The sequence below is a fragment of the Cupressus sempervirens genome, chromosome 10 (genome assembly GCF_028749045.1).
Source record: "Cupressus sempervirens isolate cs-2001-9-10 chromosome 10, ASM2874904v1, whole genome shotgun sequence".
NCBI lineage: Eukaryota > Viridiplantae > Streptophyta > Pinopsida > Cupressales > Cupressaceae > Cupressus > Cupressus sempervirens.
Genome location: NC_143127.1, coordinates 879405791 through 879424400, shown reverse-complemented (window position 1 = coordinate 879424400; position 18610 = coordinate 879405791). Strand labels below are relative to the sequence as shown.

At 32.2% G+C, this 18610-nt stretch overlaps 2 pseudogenes; both read right to left on the bottom strand.

The window, feature by feature from the left end:
• Positions 1–235: 235 nt before the first annotated feature.
• Positions 236–1212, bottom strand: LOC149536800 (enoyl-CoA delta isomerase 3 pseudogene; annotated as a pseudogene).
• Positions 1213–15806: 14594 nt separating this feature from the next.
• Positions 15807–16792, bottom strand: LOC149536799 (enoyl-CoA delta isomerase 3 pseudogene; annotated as a pseudogene).
• Positions 16793–18610: the final 1818 nt, after the last annotated feature.

The following is an 18610-nucleotide window of genomic DNA, read 5'->3' as shown; positions in this document are numbered from 1 at the left end:
ATACCAAACACCACAAATCTGCCAAATCTCATGTTGATTGAAAGGAACCCCTATTTGGAGATGTCTTAAAAATTTTCCATGTGATTTCAAAGATTGAAATGCCATTGGAATGACTTATTTTTATTATTAGTTATAAATATGTTGAAAATATTTGATTTTTGATTGAGATTTCCATGCAAAGTTGCTAATAAAGCATACAAATTGAAGGCACAATTGTTGTAAAACAAATGAACCCTTTTACTAAAACATAATTATTATTTTTATAGAAGTTGTAACAATGCACTATTGTAGAAAGCTCATCTAATCATTTAATCAGAGGCATTATCTATCTGCCTACCATTATTATCATTGGCACTAGAATCTGGGCAACGAGAAGAAAAACGAGGAGTGGAATCTTGCAAGTCATGTGCCTCAGAATTAGAATTTGAAGGAGGGTGGTATGCGGTAGGGAACGTTGGCGTCGAGCGCCTCCACGACACCGGGAAAGGCGGCGAGCCTGAAGCCACGGTATATCTCCCTCTCCCATCCCCTGCCTGCTAGCTTCTCCGCTTCCTTCACCGCCGCGTCCAGAGTGGAGGCGGAGTCTTCGAAGATGCCATCCACAATCCCCTTCTCTACGGCCGTCTGCGCCTTCAGCTTGCTCGCCCCCAACACTACGTCGCGCAGGGCAACGGGGCTGAGCTTGCTGCGAATCAGGGCCATCATACTCCTGGGGATGGGCAGGCCCATGTCGAGCTCCAACATGTAGAGCTCAGGGAAGGATGATGATGATGATGATGATGTCATGAAACGATAGTCGTGGGCGAGAGCCAGCGTGAAAGCTCCGGCCACTGCACCGCCGCAGATGGCGGCAACAGTGGGGACGGTGAGCCTCATGAAGGCCGCCAGCATCTTCTCCAGCCCCTCCAACACAATATCGATGCGGTCCAGGGGGCTCTCGGCGATCCATTTCAAGTCGATGCCACAAGAGAAGTATTTTCCTTCATTTGTGGTCACCAGGGCGGCTGCGTCAGGGGACTCCTCCACCTCTTTCAGTGCCTCGGCGATGGCGTGGAAGGTGGTGGGATTCAGCCTGTGCTCCTCATCCTCTCCCACCAAAGTCAGTACGTACACCTTCCCTCGCTTCTCAAGGCTGCACATCCTCTGTCTCTCTCTTCCTTAATTATTCTCCTTCGAATTGCACTTACTGCGAGACGCACATGTTCTATTTAAATAGGGGAGGTCCCAATCTCTGGTTGGTAGGATTAAAGTGCAGTTACTCTTCTCGAGGTCTATTACAGTGGGCCAGGTATTTTGAATGGCTAAACCATTATGGAAGACTAAACATAACGATTAATAATCTCACAGAGTATTACCCATCTCTAGCATAACCATTAATAAACTCACAGAGTATTGATACTGATTAGAAAACATACTAAAACATGCGTTAGAAATGCGAGTGTAATCACGAAATCACAGTCACGCATCAAAAAATTGGAATCGTGTTCCGTCTTGCAATGTTTATTTCCCCTGCCTTAACTTATAAAGATTCCTTGACTCCATTATTTTATCACGAAATTCGCGTGACGTTCGCCGGGAATTGACAGAATTCTGACACATGTTAATTTTAATTTACTCTAAAACATGCATTGGAAATACTGCTCTAATCCCCACACTCTATATCACGCTTTTAAACTGTGTAATCATGTTGAGGTTTAATCCCACGTTCCTCCTGGAAATGTTTATGAAGATTTGATGTCAGATCGTTATTTACTAGCAATCTTCTTAGTATTCATGATATGAGTTGTTATATAGTTTTAAAATTTACATATTCAATCTTGGGATAAAACAAGTGCCACATAATGGCTTGTATTTGTCGTAGATTATAATAGTTTTAATTAATTAGAATAATGAAATAAAAAATGATAATATTAAATATAATTTAATTACTAATTGATTAATATATGATATATATTTTAGACAAAACTTTAATATAAAAAATCTAAATTTCACATAAAGGCAATGATACTATTATAACTACTTAATTGTATTTTAGTATATTGATATATTAATACATTAATTTTATTTTTTTTACTATAGATAACTAAAGATTTATAAAATAAATAGCATTAAGATATAGAGATTTTGACCCTAGATAATCATAAAATAATTGTACTAGATTTTAGTCTAATAACATAGTTTGTAAGAAAGATATAATTATTTATATTATATTTTTACCTTTTCATTTATCATTATACCCTTTTTTCACACACACACACACACACACATTAGTTAATTGTCATCTTTCACAAATTAAAGTATTTAAAATTTAATATAATGAAATACTTGAATGATTGGGGATAAAATTAATATTTACAAACCCACAACTATTTATTTTCATATAATGTTATTTTTTTTTAAGTGAATGCTAAAATTTTCGGTAGTCCTTCTAGAAAAATCGCTCTTATAAGACCTCAAATATAAGAGCCAATCAAGTTCAAGTAAAATATTTTAAAGAAATTTAGATGTTAGAAAACTCATATATAAACAATCCAAAATAAAAACTTAAAATTTGAAGGAAAAATAATTAGATCTAATTGGTTGAGATGTAAAAAACTGATCACTAGATATGTTGAATTGATGACAATAGTATGAGCCTACATCAAATACAATAATGGAGTCACATTTATGGAGATAATAGTAAAGCTACAAATTTTAATATCTGCTTAGGTAGACATTTTTCTACATTATGAAGTAATTTATATCACACATATAAGCTTTTCTATTGTTATTTTTAAAAAAAAATTTGATTGCATTATTTTAACAAAGAAAAGTATTTTTAAATATGATTAAATTAATTATAGAAAATACTTAATATTAAAAATATTTTTTAAATTTATTAAAAGTTATTTATAATAAATATTTATGATTTTAACATTTTTAATCATATATAATAATATTGAATACTATAAAATTTGTCTTTAGAAATAGGACATAAAATTATTTCTTTCTTTTGGTTTAATTAGAAAAATAAATCTCAGTATAATGAAAGGAATCATTTTATATATGATAGGAATTGCTTCTTATATATGATTGGAATTTCTATTTAATTTTTAAGTCATTGATAGATTTATAAAGCTTAAACACAAATTATTTCTAATTTTATAACTAATGTTTTTGTTTGATAATGACATTATTTTTCATTTCTTCTTATCATTTTCAATCTTATTTCATAAAAAATAGACATTATTATAGTCTTAAATTTTATTTAATTCTTATATTGTAACTTTAGTTCTTTTTTAAAATATAAATATAGAATTAAACATTTAACATATATAATTAATTTGACAAAGTTTTTATAGTTAGTTATTGAATTTGATGCAAAATATTCAGTCATTTAGCTAAATTAAGTTAGAACAGTTGAATTGTAGGTTCATTTCATAAATTTGTTCATTTAAAGAGAATCTTTAAAATAATCTCATATAAGTTAGATAATGATACTCAAGGTCCTTTTTAGCTCATTAGATTCTCACACCAAGTATAAATGTGTATTTTTTCATGTCTTTATCTACATTTTTTTTTTTCACTCACCTTTTTCAAAACCCCTCTCTCTCTCTCTCTCTCTCTCTCTCTCTCTCTCTCTCTCTATCTCTCTCTCTCTCTCTCTCTCTCTCTCTCTGCAATCTCTTTATATTCTTGTCTACCTATCTTTAAAAAAAATGTCACTTCTTCATTAAGACTTCCATTTACAAGTGCAATCCTTTGCTAAATGGACCAATGCCAAAATGTATGAAAAAAAAAATATTTTTCACATCTATTTTATAAATATAGTGACTTTCCCTCTCAAACTCTAAAATATCTACCTTAGGATCTTTGTAAATGACCAAATTTTATGAGAAAGTGCAGACCACATTCTAAATATACTCTGAAACTCCAATTTTTTAGTTTAATATGTGGTGAACAAAAGGAACACTACTAAAAGAATGGACATAATATAGTCATCCCTTCTATGTTAACTTATATCCTGAATGATTGAGATTTTTTTTATCATCTTTCATTTTCTTGCATAAGTAAAACTTGGGCCAAACACTAGATTCATCATGTCCCCTTCAATGTACGTACAAAAAATACAATTGATATCCTTAGCTTACACCCAACTACACAACCTAGTATCAAAGCCTAGGATTTTAAATATAATTCTCTCCAGGAGAGAAATGAAAACCATAACCATCTCTTTTCCTAAGATCAGCTTGTGTTCCCTCTTTAACTATTGATGACATATATGAATTTGTTGAGGATATTTTATGTAACCAACTTTTTAAAAGTATTACTCTATAAATAATAATTATTAGTTCTCTTCAATCAACTTAATTAATACACCATTGTGTATAATAAATACTAAAGAAATTGTCATAAATATATTGAAATAAACATAAATTAACATTTTTTCCTTTAATTATGTGTAGAGTTTCTACAAAAGAACCATAAGTATAATGTAGACTAAATTTTAAATATTTTACTTAAAAGACTAAAATTTTCAAAATCAATGTTTATGATTAAGAAAAGAAGCAATCAATGGGTGCTGACCTGAAGTACAATCAAAACTCTAGACACTAATAGAGAGCAATACCAATTCCAAAATTAAATATCCCTCTATAAAATTCAAAGGTCTACGAGTGAGTAACCGGCAAGCCATGGTTAGAACTTTCAACGAAAGACTTGGGACAAGCTCCAAAATCAATGTTCAATTAATATTTCTTTTGGACTTAATTGTGAATACAATTTTAAAAAGTTGATACAAAATAATCTGAAAGAAGCACATATTTGAATTGTCTAATTTTCACCATAAGCCAACAACTATGAAAAGACAATATTTTGAATGTTAATAAAAATATTAAGAAAATAGATATCACACTTTTCCATTACATATTATTGCCTGAAATTGAGTTAAATATTTGATGTGTAAAAGTGGAGAAATTGTATGTGTAGAAACTTTACCAACATTGTGAATGTAAAATATTATTTCATGGGGTGGGACCATTCAGATTTATTTCTATTAGTAGAGAAAAATTAATGAATTCTAGACCAATAATCGACAATTCAATGAGAACATAGGTGTACTACAGAAATGCCATAAAAATGTATAGTTATAAGCATAGATGTGAAAGACCATAGTTTTTCTTAAGCACACTTAGGGTTACTTAAACACCTCCCTCTACATTCAGCTTTTTAATTTAATAATACAACATATTTGTTGATAAAATGTCAAACTCCCAACACCTTGTAAATCATGATAGTTAGAGGGTTTCCAATAGCATGTGCTTGTCAAATATGTTTACTCTACACAAAAGCTAATTTCAAAATATGAAAATGACTTGAAATGTAGTTTGGAATTGTATTTAACTTATTTGTGGCTAGCCAATCGAAATAGTAAGATCCCACTTAGTTACCTATGATTATTAGTTTCTTGTTCAAACATTTTTTTATAAATGTATGGTATAATGATATGTTACCCTACCATTGATATATTTATATTTTTAAATTTGTGGGCAATTGTAGAAAGCTTGGGGTTGTTTGAATATAAAATCTACCATATTTCTCTATCATTTTAGTGCTCAATCGTCTATATTTCATAGCTTATGCAGATAAACTTATGTAGAATATCAATAATTCTCTAAAGAAGGAATGGATTGATGTAAACAACAAACAAAGACATGTAAGAAGAGAACATGATAATTTTTTTAATTTAATCCTAGGGTTTCATTTCTGTATTGTGTTTCTCCTAATGAGATATCATTTTCTTCCAGAAGGCTAGTGCAAGGGATAGATTAGGGATTAATAAATGGGGAAGCAAGGAAATAAAACTAGTCCCTCTATTTTAGGCTTTAGTTGTTTGCTACATGTTTGAAGTAAAAATCACATAAAAGAAGGCCAAAAACACATTTTTAGGATACTTTTGAAGTTGACAATATAGGATTGGTATCAAAAGATATAGTAGACCTAATAAAGAGATTAATTATTTTCATTTAGTATCAAGGTGGGTGGGAAAAAAGTTGGAATAGATTATGAAATGGTTTGAGGAATTTTAGAACTACATATCTTTCAAATCGTCACTTTTGGGCACACCATGATCGTGCATATACCCTTGAATATCTATGTCTAGTCCACTTAGTTCTCCTTTGAGAAAGAACCTATCCAGTTTCTCATCTATAAAGGAGAAGTCTAGTCCACTATTCTCAACATTGAAATTCTATGGTAAAAGTTCATTAATTAATTTTTCTTTTTACTTAGATAGCTAGTGTTTTTAGCAAAATGAGCTAATATCCTTAAATATCTTCTATAAACATTAATCCAATCAATGACATGTGTTTATTGGATGGAATATTTGGGCTTAGGAGATAATGGGCACATGCTTTTATTTTTTCTAAAAGTCATGAATCAAATTGGGAGAATGTCAACAAGTTTTAAATTAATCTATACTTTGTCACATTGATTAAAGAATTTATATAAATTGTATGTAAAGTTTATAAATCCCACAAAATTTCTCATCTTCTAACATAGGAAAGAAATTACTATTGAGTCTCCAATGCCTATTTATTAGTCATTTATTTTTTTTCGAAGTAGAAGATAGATATTTAGTATCTTGATTTTATTGAAAATATATTAATAATAATATTGAAAAGAAAATTTTAATGATGTTAGGCACTTCGACTCCACTGCAAAAATTGTAACTCCATTATAACTATAAGAATCTAACTTGTGAAATTGGTGACATTCATTTTGTGATCTTCCATATTTATCCCTTTATATTCTCGATGCTTCTTTATAGTTTTTGAAGTAATTGAAAGCATCCAAAAAGACGGGGGGCTGACCCCAAAGTACAAAAAGGTTGAACGATGCTTTTTTCTAGCTATGTGGCTATTCTATTTTGATTGTAAGAAAAAAACTTCTTTTACAACCATGGAAACCATCTCAAATACATGTCTTCTGGGGTAATTGGTGTTCCAAAGAAATCGTCTCTTATTATCTTTTTCTAAAATTAATGAAAAAGAGTAGAAAATAAAGGAGGAGATCACCTTGAACTAAAATATACAACTAACATTTAAATAGAAAAGAAAAATTGGTGAAGAGATAGTTACAAAATGATTTCTCTTGATAGCTACACAGTCATTTCTCTTTTCTCTTTTTCATTCTAACAATAACCATTACACTTAAAGTTATCATGTCTATAGTACATGTAGAAATACAACTCATCAACATATCATGTCCCAATCTATGTCTGTGGTTATTTTACAGAGCATTTTTTATGCCTTTGCAAACACAAGGTGAAAAACACTCTATTCATTATTGACTTGATTGATTCCATACTTATTTTGAGCATGCCCATACAATGGAAAAGGAAGAGACCTATGTAATATTTGTTTCTTTCAAAGATGCTTTATAGGTTCTTACTACCCACTTTCGACTTTCGAAAGTTTGAATATGTAACTATTTATATAGTTTTAGTCAACTGCCTGAACAATTTTTAGGTCGTATATATTCATGTTTTGTTATAATAAATTTTCCAATGTGTGTGCATTTCATTTTCATATTCTTTGGGCTTGTTACAGTTGTATTAAAGACAAGTTGTTGGAGAAAAAGAATTTACATAGAATTGTGTTCCCAATGCATTCTTTAATTTCAATCGTTGGAATAGTTCTTTTTAGAAAAAGGGAATTACCATGAATGGTTTCAAAAAGTTAAAAATACACTTATCTTTATTGATTTGTGGGATGATGTTTGTCAAAGTAAGATAAAAATAAAGAGCTAGAACCACCTACAGATGAATAGGAACTTGTCATCTAGAAGACTAAAGACAAAAAAGCTTATGCTCTCATTATTGCCTCCATTACTAGAGAGGTAACAAGACATATAATCTCTTATAAGAGAGCATTTGAAGAATTAAAGAAACTCAAAGATCTATATGATTCTCATTTAGAATTTTAAATCATTCAATAATTAATAAACTTATTCAACTTAAAAATGAAAGATAATGATCCGATGAACTTAGGCTCTGAAATTAGGGCTTTATTTCCTTATATTGAAGCCACAGGTGTAAAAGTAGATATATAACTCACTTCTTTTAATAAATCTCTTCATCCTACCTATTCACACTATCTTGAATCTCTTCAAGCTAGTAAAAAGATGAAAGATATAATATTTGACAAACTTGTGGAGAAGATTGCAGAGAGTGCAAAAGTATTTTGGAAGAATTTAAAATGATAGGACTTTGTGTCTTGCCAAAAAAAAGGGGCAATCATTCAAGCATGAGCCTTCTAGACATGATAGTAGCAACAAAAGTCATGAAAGAAGACAGTCTAGAGGTAGGGGGAGTAAAAAATACCAAGGTGATAGAGAATATTCTTAGCCACAACACTAACATATAGATTATCAAAAAAAAGAGACGCAACCTATACAAATGGGTCATAGTGCCAATCTTTATCTAACTCCATGTGAGAAGATTTTTGAGAAGAAGGAGAAGCCACTAGATAGAGGTAACCCCTCTAAATCTGCACATTATGTTATAGGCTCACATTGTAATGTTGGGATTAAAAGCTTCTTTATTATAGTGAGTTGGAATCTCTAGTAAAAGGAGTGAGCTCACTTGGGTCATTCTTGGAGGTTGGATCGCTCTGGCAAGCCCTCTAAGGGTTGACTCAGACTGGTGGACTAGATCTATAGATCCAGGTTTTCAATTTCTCTCAAGGGGAAAGAGCATACTCCTCTACATTATCACCTCACCAAAACACAAAAAACACATTCATCATCGACTTAGCTTAATCGATCTAGACTTATCCCTTTCTCAAGATTTTGACTCCCTTAAAGATAATCATCGTCCCTTCATAGAAGAGGACTCATACTGGAGAACCACTGACTTGCTTTCCTCTCTTGAATGTTGTCTTTCGAAGTCTTCTAGGTTTCTAGTCTATCTTGCACCCTACAAAGTTCACAAGCCCTAATTAGATTATTTTTAGAAACCGAGAAAAAGACACAATGTTTTATGTGGGTTTTAAAATTCAATTTCAACAATTGTATCTTTCACAACATGTTTCAAACACATAGTCAGTTCATGTTTGCAAAGTATGTGTAAAAGGAATCTTTAGCAAAATGTCTTGTAGACAAATGTTATGCTATAGAAAATTAGAAATCTAAAATAAAGATGTTTCAAAGAAAACATATTAGTTAAGCATAATCATAAATAGCACTCTCAAAAATCTACATTTTAACTATGTTGTTACAAGATTTTGCACAAACTCTTACACAAATTTGCACGAACTCTTACAGGGACCTGCACAAGAAAAAGGAAAAACCCTAAAATATTCATGGAAAAATGAGATTTTTCATGTCAAAATCTTTAAATTTGTATGTGCAAGTACAACAGAATCATGAAAATATCAAAAAATAAGATAAATGAGGCCAGAAAAATGGTTTTTCTCGGCCCCACAACGGGCACTAGAAATGTGTGTGTGGATTGTTGGCCTCTTAACCTCACAAACACTTCAACATGGTCATTACTAGCAGAGTCATCCTAGAATAAACATGGAGTCATGTATCTAAGACACCAAATAAAGTGACCCTTTGCCTTCTAACTAGAACGATTTTGAATATTTGCTCTAAGATTAAGGAGCAGGCACCCAAACCATCTAGTATTAAGGGTTTGTGCAAAGTATGTGACTATGCAATTAATATAGATGCTATGCAATTTATTCTAATAAGAAATAAAGGAAATTAAGCTAAATGAATGTATCTTTAATCTAAAATGATATTGAAAATGCTAACAATATTGAAAGCTAGAATTTAAAATGAGTAATCACAATTAAGTCAAGTAGTGAAAATCAAAATAAGAATTTCCTAGTGAAATAGGACTTTAGGATTGATCAGAATAGACTAGAATTGGTTGTCATGGCAATGAGCTAATTTTGGGGTATTAAAATTTGTAGACTCCTATCTTCATGATCTTATTTCTAGTTGGTGTAGGTATGGTGCCCCTACTTTTGGTACTTCTATGTTTTCTCTTTTTGAAAAAAATGCAATATATCAAAAGGTAGCTAAAGAGAAGGAATAGAGATTGTTTTGGTAGCCTTGATTCCTTGGAGGGGCTCACTCAGGTGCATCTAGATGTCATTACTAGATTAATTTGGCATCTTGGTTTCTCAAAGGATGTGGATAATGTTGAATTACTTGCTTATAGACATGTAAAAGAAAGCGAACGAGAGGAGGAAATAATCTTAAAGCAAAAATTTGAGGAAGATTGGCTCTAGGAAGGTGATAGGAAAACTTCCCTTTTACAATGAACTCTACAATCTTGTCGGAATCAAAGCTATATTTATTCTTTGGTTAATTATGAAGGTATCCAATTACCTTCCTTGCTAGCTATGTTTTAAGAGGCTACTCGGTGCCTTTTTAACATTTTCTTTGAGGAATCTCATCTTGCTGATAATGAAGAGCATATTATTTTTTCTTTTATTCTTGCCCTTATTTATGATTATCTTATGAGCCCAATTTCTTTGGATGGGTTGCAGGAACTAGTCTTTGGTATGCCTAAACGAAAATCTCTTGGCCTCGATTACTTTCCCATTGAATTATTTCAAGAATTTTAGGACAACATTAAGTGGGATTTGATAGAAGTTATTGAGGAATCTTATTCTAGAAAGAAGATTCTTGGAGCATTGAGTTCTACTTTCTTGATCTTGATTCCAAAAGAAGATGGGGCTAATCAATTGGATTTTCTTAAAACTATTTCTCTATGTAATGTGTCTTAAAAAGTTATTACTAAGTTGATTTCTAAGAGACATAAAAGGTGGTTTCCAACTATTATCCAAGAAGAACAGGGAGGTTATATCATAAGAAGACAAATCCTAGATTGGGTGTCTATTGCTACTGAACCTCTCAACTCTATGGCTAGCTCAAGGGATTGATTTATGTTTATTAAGTTGGATATGGCTAAGGCCTACAATAGCATCAAATGGAGATTTCTATGGAATATTTTTTCTTGCCTTTGGCTTTAGCTCAGAGTGGATGAGTTGGACCATGAGTTCTGGCACTTCTTCCTATTTTTGTATTCCTCTTAATGACCAACCTTCAAAGTTATCTGGTACTTCTAGGGGTCTCCACCAAGTTGATCCACTTTTCCCCTATGTTTTCATTATTATGGTTGAGGGTTTTGGTAGATTCATTAACAATAAAGTATCCCGAAACTCTATCCAGGGAACATACTATGGGAATGCTTTACCTTCTCTTTCTAATCTTCAATTTATTGATGAAACTTATCTTGTCAAAGTTGCATGAGTCATGGAAGCTAAAGCCTTTTGGCATACTTTGGATAATTATTTAATGGTTATAGGCCAAAAAGTCAATGAGTGCGAATATTCATATCGCTTTCCACCCTGCCAAAAAAAAATACAGAAAAATGGGATCACATATGATTTGAGTGAGTGGCTGATAAACCCAAAAATTATCAAAAATACGAAAAACTAAATGTTTATTATTGTCCTCCATAATTTCACTTCTCCATCCTATAAATTAATAATTATTTGTTAAAACTAAAATTTAATTAAAAACAAGATTAGCTTAAATTTTCAATGATTAATAAATTCCAATTCATTCATCATTTCAAATTGTCTACTTAACTATTAGTCTTGCACTCAATTTTTCTATATCCTAAGCAAACAATTTATAAAAGCATTTTTAACTTTCGAACCATTCTTTAACTTAAAAGCTATAATTCAAAAAACTTTTGTTCTTATCTTTTTACTTACAATTTTTTTATGGACATGTTGAAGTTTTTTTTTGTTTTGTTTTTTTTTTTTTTTTTTTTTTAAATCAGTAAATGTTTGATGCGTTTTATTATGGGTAGGAAAGAACGGGGCAAGAAAACCTCCACTCTTGAGTAGGACCAAATTCCTATATTAAATAGATTAAAAGGGGTATACCCCTATTTACAGCATCTCTTTTAATTTAAATAAAAGCATTTTAATCAAAATACTCTTTCGAGAATATAAGAAACAAGGAAACTCTTCCTTGTAGCTATTTTTTTAATTTCTAGATTTCCAAATTAGGCTAGAAGCTAGATCCAAAACACTACTAATTTCCACATAACATTACAGGTTAGCTTGTAAAACTATATAAATAAACAAGTCTATAATTTCCAAACTTTCTGGTGTTTAAAAGTACTCTATACTTTCTAACGTTTCTATTCTTGAGAACTAGATGTACTTTTATATCCAAATTGTGTTATGAGGTTTGCAATTTTTAGATCAGGCAGAACTAATTGTCAGTTCCCTCAGAGACCAGTTGAAATGTGTACTAAATTTGAAGAAATATTTCTTCTTGTCTTCCTACTTAATGTACATGTTAGCTACCACTCAATATTGGCAACAATTACCACATGAACCCTGGACTGAGGAGATAACTATATATAGTTATTGCCCTTGGTTGCATAAAGATAAAGTCTTAAATGATATTAGAAGGGTTCATGATGTTTTCTCTAGAAAATCATGTTTTGAAATGAAAAGTTCTTTGCAACATAGAGTTTCACCCAAGTCTAAGAAATTTTTCCAATCTTTTGGTAGCCTATATGTACAATTCCCAAGGTTTACATATTTGAGAATAGTAGGTTTTGATGAAAAACCTATGCATCTTCCTAGATTTGTGTTTGACTATTTCATCTTTTCAAAAGTAGCACGACAATTAATTTTTGTGATAAATAAATTTTCAACTGAAGAAGCCAATGATATTGTCTTCTTGCTCAAACTAGCCAAGCTAACATGTGGAAGCAAATGTATCATCCATTACAAACTTTGACAACAAATGTATCATCCATAGCTTGTTTGATAGCCAAGATGAAATTACCCATTTTCCTACTATGGATGATTTATAGGAAGACTATATTGATGAACTAGAAGTGAAAAGGTGGGATTTATCTAGATTTACCATCTCCCAAATTATTCATTTTCAATTAAAGGTGGGAATATATATCATAGATTTAGAGGATGATGGAACAAATATTCTAACTTCTTAGGAAATTTTACTTGTAAATATTGCCATAAATTGGGACTCTAAAGAAGAAGATGATATCTTTAAAATAAAACCTAATGTGTTTAAAAGGACAAAATCTTGTTGCAATTGAAAAAGAGCACCCATGCTAATGTAAGGGCTGATTTTGTCTCTAACATTAGTCTCCCCATTATAGGTAGTAGAAGGTCTTCCAGAATTTATGACAAAAAGGTTCACAAACCTCCCCTTGTACAAAAAACACATTCCAACAAGAAGGCTAAAATGTCAAATCTAGTAAGCCCTCACCAAGTTATTCAGGTTGATAGCGAGTAAGATAAAGATGAAGGTGGAGAACTTATTGATAATAGTCAGAGAGTTTAGATGACCTTGGGTTCATCTACTTCGAGGCTATAGGATGTAACTACTCCAGAAGGGGCTACTTGACCACAATGGGATGGTACTACTCCTAACTAGCTTGCGGCCTCAGTAAAAATGAAAAGGATTCTAGTCCTAGTTTCTTTCCCTTTGGATGATATTGTAAGTAACTACACTAATAAGGCTCCCAAATCAAAGAGGACCAAAAGCACTGCAAGGATAACTTTCGACAATGCAACTAGAAGGAGCATTGCTGAAATGGCTACTTATAATCATAAAGAAGGAGTTGACAAATTAGATTTGAGAAATTTTGAGGTGACACACTCTGACCTAGGGGTAATGAATCATGAAACAAAGGAGTATTGGGTAGAAGCCTCCACTAAACAAATTGTGCTACAATCACAAAAGGATGCAATTGAAAAGAAAAGGCTAAAAGGTGAAAACAATGTGATGGCTGAGTACATAAATTCATTGAAAGAACAAAGCTCTTTTCCTAGTAATTAGTCACAAGCTACATATTATTACAATGCTCCCAAAAACCAACAACTACTAGAAGACCTAAAATAGGAAAAATGATGATGTTCTAGTTGGATCAAATTGGCAACAAGTCAAGTTGCCAAACTTATGCAAAATGTGCATGAGATTGTTTCCCTAGGAGGGGGTTCTCTAAATGAATCTCGTGCTCAATCAGGGACATGGAAAGTAGAAGTTGAAAAACTATTAGCTATGGTGTCTCAGCTAGTAGAAGTAGAAGAGTTTGGGCTAGAGAAGTTCCTTCAAGAGAACCCACTATGCAAGTTTAATTCTGGTTCTAAGGAAAAATATTGACAGGAGAGTATCCAACTATACTTCTGCCATTTCAAGAATACAATCTTGTGAAAGGGATTTCAAAGAATTACAATAGTAGGTGGTTAGAGATTTGTAATCTATCATTGTCACCTTTTCCTAGCCCCCTTAAAGAAGTTTTGATGTGGAGACAATTATCAAGGAGCATGAAGAATGTCTAAAATATGTTGAGGAAGAAATGGACCTCACATCATTTGACTTCTCCAAAGTGGAAAAAAGTGATGTGATGGCAAGAACCTATACCTTGCGACTACCAAGCTACCTAGACACGGTGAACAAAATGAAGATGGATCAAGACATCTAGAAAAGTCACCTTCAAAGCATCAAAAATCCAAACACAACCACCATGACTAATTTCATTAACACATTAAGGACGTAGAAATTGGCACGTGGACAAAGAGATGCTGAAGCTCCAGAGCATGAGGAGGAGGAAGAAATTGCTTGAGTAATCCGTAGTTATTTTATGTTTTTTTGTTAATTTGATCAAACTTTTAGTTGTAGTTCTTATTAGTTAAACTCTGGGTCTACATACCCTATTTCATTATTGGTTTTCCTAACTATTTTTAATTGTCTGAGAATCGAGTTTTTAGGGAGATTCTTAGACAACTTATTATTTAATCTTAAAACTCAGTAGTGCTAAGGGATGGTAGTTTTTGATGAATATCATGCTCTGACCAATTTGCTTAAAATTCCATGTTTATGTAATATTTTTCTAAGTTTTTCCAGCAATATATATGAGCAGTATTGTTCTTTCAAAAGGAAATGTTGATCGTTTCAGAGATGTATGCTTTGAATTAGTTCATTATTGATTTAGTATTGAATCATTATTGATTTAGTATTGAATCAATATTGAATTATAGAATGATTCCTCATGTGTTGGATATTTCTTTTCTCGTGGTGATTACCTTTCAATTTTGTTTATATTTTGAAATGTGATCAATAGAGAAATTATGTTTTCTCTTCTTTGTGCATGATTGTTTATTATACTGTAGCTAACTAGATTTTTTCCTCTATCCAAGAATAGATGGAGAGCATTATTACTTTCGTTTTTAAAGTAATCTTCTTGTAAAGAGATGGTTTTGATTCAAAATATAATAAGGGTGCTAAACCTTACCAAGATTCAAAGAGGAGTCGTGAATGTGAAGATTCCTCAACTGTTGGGAAATGGTATTTGTCTTATGAACATAGGTATAGGATCTTTCACTCTTTTTCTTTAATTTGAAAAGACGAATCTGTTCACCAACATGTAGGAATCATCAATCTTCCAAAATCACCCAGAGCTTATTCTTATTCTCCATGTTAATATGTATTTTTGGTTTCAAGGTCCTTTGAGTCTATACCAAACACCACAAATCTGCCAAATCTCATGTTGATTGAAAGGAACCCCTATTTGGAGATGTCTTAAAAATTTTCCATGTGATTTCAAAGATTGAAATGCCATTGGAATGACTTATTATTATTATTAGTTATAAATATGTTGGAAATATTTGATTTTTGATTGAGATTTCCATGCAAAGTTGCTAATAAAGCATACAAATTGAAGGCACAATTGTTGTAAAACAAATGAACCCTTTTACTAAAACATAATTATTATTTTTATAGAAGTTGTAACAATGCACTATTGTAGAAAGCTCATCTAATCATTTAATCAGAGGCATTATCTATCTGCCTACCATTATTATCATTGGCACTAGAATCTGGGCAACGAGAAGAAAAACGAGGAGTGGAATCTTGCAAGTCATGTGCCTCAGAATTAGAATTTGAAGGAGGGTGGTATGCGGTAGGGAACGTTGGCGTCGAGCGCCTCCACGACACCGGGAAAGGCGGCGAGCCTGAAGCCACGGTATATCTCCCTCTCCCATCCCCTGCCTGCTAGCTTCTCCGCTTCCTTCACCGCCGCGTCCAGAGTGGAGGCGGAGTCTTCGAAGATGCCATCCACAATCCCCTTCTCTACGGCCGTCTGCGCCTTCAGCTTGCTCGCCCCCAACACTACGTCGCGCAGGGCAACGGGGCTGAGCTTGCTGCGAATCAGGGCCATCATACTCCTGGGGATGGGCAGGCCCATGTCGAGCTCCAACATGTAGAGCTCAGGGAAGGATGATGATGATGATGATGATGTCATGAAACGATAGTCGTGGGCGAGAGCCAGCATGAAAGCTCCGGCCACTGCACCGCCGCAGATGGCGGCAACAGTGGGGACGGTGAGCCTCATGAAGGCCGCCAGCATCTTCTCCAGCCCCTCCAACACAATATCGATGCGGTCCAGGGGGCTCTCGGCGATCCATTTCAAGTCGATGCCACAAGAGAAGTATTTTCCTTCATTTGTGGTCACCAGGGCGGCTGCGTCAGGGGACTCCTCCACCTCTTTCAGTGCCTCGGCGATGGCGTGGAAGGTGGTGGGATTCAGCCTGTGCTCCTCATCCTCTCCCACCAAAGTCAGTACGTACACCTTCCCTCGCTTCTCAAGGCTGCACATCCTCTGTCTCTCTCTTCCTTAATTATTCTCCTTCGAATTGCACTTACTGCGAGACGCACATGTTCTATTTAAATAGGGGAGCTCCCAGTCTCTGGTTGGTAGGATTAAAGTGCAGTTACTCTTCTCATTGTCTATTACAGTGGGCCAGGTATTTTGAATGGCTAAACCATTATGGAAGACTAAACATAACGATTAATAATCTCACAGAGTATTACCCATCTCTAGCATAACGATTAATAAACTCAGAGTATTGATACTGATTAGAAAACATACTAAAACATGCGTTAGAAATGCGAGTGTAATCACGAAATCACAGTCACGCATCCAAAAATTGGAATCGTGTTCCGTCTTGCAATGTTTATTTCCCCTGCCTTAACTTATAAAGATTCCTTGACTCCATTATTTTATCACGAAATTCGCGTGACGTTCGCCGGGAATTGACAGAATTCTGACACATGTTAATTTTAATTTACTCTAAAACATGCATTGTAAATACTGGTCTAATCCCCACACTCTATATCACGCTTTTAAACTGTGTAATCATGTTGAGGTTTAATCCCACGTTCCTCCTGGAAATGTTTATGAAGATTTGATGTCAGATCGTTATTTACTAGCAATCTTCTTAGTATTCATGATATGAGTTGTTATATAGTTTTAAAATTTACATATTCAATCTTGCGATAAAACAAGTGCCACATAATGACTTGTATTTTCCATAGATTATAATAGTTTTAATTAATTAGAATAATGAAATAAAAAATGATAATATTAAATATAATTTAATTACTAATTGATTAATATATGATATATATTTTAGACAAAACTTTAATATAAAAAATCTAAATTTTGCATAAAGGCAATGATACTATTATAACTACTTAATTGTATTTTAGTATATTGATATATTAATACATTAATTTTTTTTTTTTTTACTATAGATAACTAAAGATTTATAAAATAAATAGCATTAAGATATAGAGATTTTGACCCTAGATAATCATAAAATAATTGTACTAGATTTTAGTCTAATAACATAGTTTGTAAGAAAGATATAATTATTTATATTATATTTTTACCTTTCCATTTATCATTATACCCTTTTTTCACACACACACACACACACACACACATTAGTTAATTGTCATCTTTCACACATTAAAGTATTTAAAATTTAATATAATCAAATACTTGAATGATTGGGGATAAAATTAATATTTACAAACCCACAACTATTTATTTTCATATAATGTTATTTTTTTTAAAGTGAATGCTAAAATTTCCGGTAGTCCTTCTAGAAAAATCGCTCTTATAAGACCTCAAATATAAGAGCCAATCAAGTTCAAGTAAAATATTTTAAAGAAATTTAGATGTTAGAAAACTAATATATAAACAATCCAAAATAAAAACTTAAAATTAGAAGGAAAAATAATTAGATCTAATTGGTTGAGATGTAAAAAACTGATCACTAGATATGTTGAATTGATCACAATAGTATGAGCCTACATCAAATACAATAATGGAGTCACATTTATGGAGATAATAGTAAAGCTACAAATTTTAATATCTGCTTAGGTAGACATTTTTCCACATTATGAAGTAATTTATATCACACATATAAGCTTTTCTATTGTTATTTAAAAAAAAAAAATTGATTGCATTATTTTAACAAAGAAAAGTATTTTTAAATATGATTAAATTAATTATAGAAAATACTTAATATTAAAAATATTTTTTAAATTTATTAAAAGTTATTTATAATAAATATTTATGTTTTTAACATTTTTAATCATATATAATAATATTGAATACTATAAAATTTGAATATTTCAAAAGATAGAAATAGGACATAAAATTATTTCTTTTTTTTGGTTTAATTAGAAAAATAAATCTTAGTATAAT